Source organism: Dama dama, unplaced genomic scaffold (genome assembly GCF_033118175.1).
Source record: "Dama dama isolate Ldn47 unplaced genomic scaffold, ASM3311817v1 ptg000115l, whole genome shotgun sequence".
NCBI classification, from domain to species: Eukaryota; Metazoa; Chordata; class Mammalia; order Artiodactyla; family Cervidae; genus Dama; species Dama dama.
In genome coordinates, this window is record NW_026870926.1 from 40,723 (window position 1) to 44,424 (window position 3,702).

The following is a 3,702-nucleotide window of genomic DNA, read 5'->3' on the forward strand; positions in this document are numbered from 1 at the left end:
GTCTGAAAAATAGGAGGAGCATGAAGCGGTGTTGAAAAACATGAAGAGCCTGAAAAGGTGTGAAATATATGAAGAGGTTCAAAAGGTGTCAAAAATGCTAGGAGCATGAAACCATTGAAATATAGGAGGAGCATGAACTGGTGTTGAAAAACATTAATAGCCTGAAAAGGTGTTAAATATATGAAGAGTTTCAAAAGGTGTCAAAAATATGAGGAGCATGAAACGGTCTGAAAAAAAGGAGGAGCATGAAGTGGTGTTGAAAATCATGATGTGCCTGAAAATGTCTAAAAAATATGAAGAGCTTGAAAAGGTGTCAAAAATATGAGGAGCATGAAACGGTGTTGAAAAAAATGAAGATCATGAAAAGGTGTGAAAAATATGAAGAGCTTCAAAAGGTGTCACATATATGAAGAACATGAAACGGTCTGAAAAATAAGAGGAGCATGAAACAGTCTGAAAAAAAGTAACAGTATGAAACTGTGTTGAAAAACATGAAGAGCTTCAAAAGGTGTGAAATACTTGAGGAGCATGAAACGGTCTGAAATGTAGGAGGAGCATGAAGCGTTGTTCAAAAACATGAAGAGCCAAAAAAGGTGTGAAAAATATGAAGAGCTTCAAAAGTTGTCAAAAATATTAGGAGCATGAAACGGTCTGAAAAATAGGAGGAGCATGAAGCGGTGTTGAAAAACATGAAGAGCCTGAAAAGGTGTGAAAAACATGAAGAGCTTCAAATCGTCTCAAAAATATCAGTAGCATGAAACGTTCTGAAAAATAGGAGCAGCATGAAACGGTGTTGAAAAACATGGAAAGCGTGAAAATGTGTGAAAAATATGAAGAGCTTCAAAATATGTAAAAAATAGGAGGAGCATGAAACGGTGTTCAAAAACATGAAGGGCTTGAAATGATGTGAATAATATGAAGACTTTCAAAAGGTGTCAAAATTATGAGGGGCATGAAACAGTCTGAAAAATAGGAGGAGCATGAAATGGTGTTGAAACAATGAAGAGCCTGATAAGGTGTGAAAAATATGAAGAGCTTCAAAAGGTGTGAAAAATATGAGGAGCATGAAACGGTCTGAAATATAGGAGGAGCATGAAGCGTTGTTGTAAAACATGAAGAGCCTGAAAATGTGTGAAAAATATGAAGAGCTTCAAAAGGTGTGAGAAATATGAGGAGCATGAAATGTTCTGAAAAATAGGAGGAGAATGAAGTGGTGTTGAAAAACATGAAGAGCCTGAAAAGGTGTGAAAAATATGAAGAGCTTCAAAAGGTGTCAAAAATATGAGGAGCAAGAAACGGTCTGAAAAATCGGAGGACCACGAAACGTTCTGAAAAATAGTAGGCCATTAAACGGTGTTGAAAAACATGAAGAGCATGAAAAGGTGTGAAAAACATGATGAGCGTCAAAAGGTGTCAAAAATATGATGAGCACGGAATGGCCTAAAAAATACGAGGAGCATGAAACCTTCTGAAAAGTAGGAAGAGCATGAAACGGTTTTGAAAAATATGAGGAGCGTCAAAAGGTGTGAAATATATGAGGACCATGGAACGGTCTGAAAAATATGAGGAGCCTGAAACGATGTGAAAAATAAGAGGAGCATGAAACGGTGTTGAAAAACATGAAGAACTTCAAAAGGTGTCAAAAACATGAGGAGCATGAAACGGTCTGAAATATAGGAGGAGCATGAAACCGTGTTGAAAAACATGAAGAGCATGAAAGGGTGTGAAAAACATGAAGAGCTGCAAAAGGTGTCAAAAATATGAGGAGCATGAAACGGTCAAAAAATAGGAGGAACATGAGACGGCGTTGAAAATCAGGAAGAGCATGAAAAGGTGTGAAAAATATGAGGTGTTTTAAAAGGTGTCAAAAATATGAGGAGCATGAAACGGTGTTGAAAAAAATGAAGATCATGAAAAGGTGTGAAAAATATGAAGAGCTTCAAAAGGTGTCACATATATGAAAAACATGAAACGGTCTGAAAAATAAGAGGAGCATGAAACAGTCTGAAAAAAAGTAAGAGTATGAAACTGTGTTGAAAAACATGAAGAGCTTCAAAAGGTGTGAAATACATGAGGAGCATGAAACGGTCTGAAAAGTAGGAGGAGCATGAAGCGTTGTTCAAAAACATGAAGAGCCTAAAAAGGTGTGAAAAATATGAAGAGCTTCAAAAGGTGTCAAAAATATTAGGAGCATGAAACGGTCTGAAAAATAGGAGGAGCATGAAGCGGTGTTGAAAAACATGAAGAGCCTGAAAAGGTTTGAAAAATATGAAGAGCTTCAAAATGTATCAAAAGTATTTGGAGCATGAAACGGTCTGAAAAATAGGAGGAGCATGAAACAGTGTTAAAAAACATGAAGAGCCTGAAAATGTGTGAAAAATATGAGGAGCATGAAACGGCCTGAAAAATAGGAGGAGCATGTATCGGTGTTGAAAACATGAAGAGCCTGAAAAGGTATGAAAAATATGAAGAGCTTCAAAAGGTGTCAAAAATATGAGGTGCATGAAACGGTCTGAAGAATAGGAGGAGCATCAAACGGTGTTCAAAAACAAGAAGAGCCTGAAAAGATGTGAAAAATATGAAGAGCTTCAAAACGTGTCAAAAATATGAGGAGCATGAAGCGATCTGAAAAATAGGAGGAGCATGAAAAGGTGTTGAAAACATGAGAGCCTGTAAATGTGTGAAAAATATGAAGCGCTTCAGAAGGTGTGAAAAATATGAGGAACATGAAACGGTCTGAAAAACAAGAGGAGCAAGAAGCGGTGTTGAAAAACATGAAGAGACGGAAATGGTGTGAAAAATATGAAGAGCTTCAAAACGTGTCAAAAATAGGGGGAGCATGAAACGGTCTGAAAAATAGGAGAAGCATGAAACCGTGTTGAAAATATGAAGAGCCTGTAAAGGTTTGAAAAATATGAAGAGCTTCAAAAGGTATCAAAAATATTTGGAGCATGAAACGGTCTGAAAAATAGGAGGAGCATGAAGTCGTGTTCAAAAACATGAAGAGACTGAAAAGGTGTGAAAAATATGAAGAGCCTCAAAAGGTGTGAAAAATATGAGGAGCATGAAACCCTCTGTAATATTGGAGGAGAATGAAGCGGTGTTGAAAAACTTGAAGAGTTTGAAAAGGTGTGAAACATATGAAGAGCTTGAAAAGGTGTCAAACATATGAGGAGCATGAAAGAGTCTGAAAAATAGGAGGAGCATGAAACGTTGTTGAAAAACAGGAAGAGCATGAAAAGGTGTGAAAAATACGAAGAGCTTCAAAAAGTGTGAAAAATAAGAGGAGCATGAAACGGTCTGAAAAATAGGAGGAGCATGAAGCGGTGTTCAAAAACATGAGCATGAAAAGGTGTGAAAAATATGAAGAGCTTCAATACGTGTCAAAAATATGAGGAGCATGAAAAGGTCTGAAAAATAGGAATATGAAATGGTGTTGAAAACATGAAAAGCATGAAAAGGTGTGAAATATATGAAGAGCTTCAAAAGGTGTCAAAAATATGAGGAGCATGAAACGGTCTGAAAAACAAGAGGAGCATGAAGCAGTGTTGAAAAACATGAAGAGCCTGAAAAGATGTGAAAAATATGAAGAGCTTCAAAACGTGTGAAAAACATGAGGAGCATGAAACCGTCTGAAAAATAGGAGGAGCATGAAGCGGTCTTAAAAACATGAAGAGCCTGAAAATGTGTGAAAAATATGAA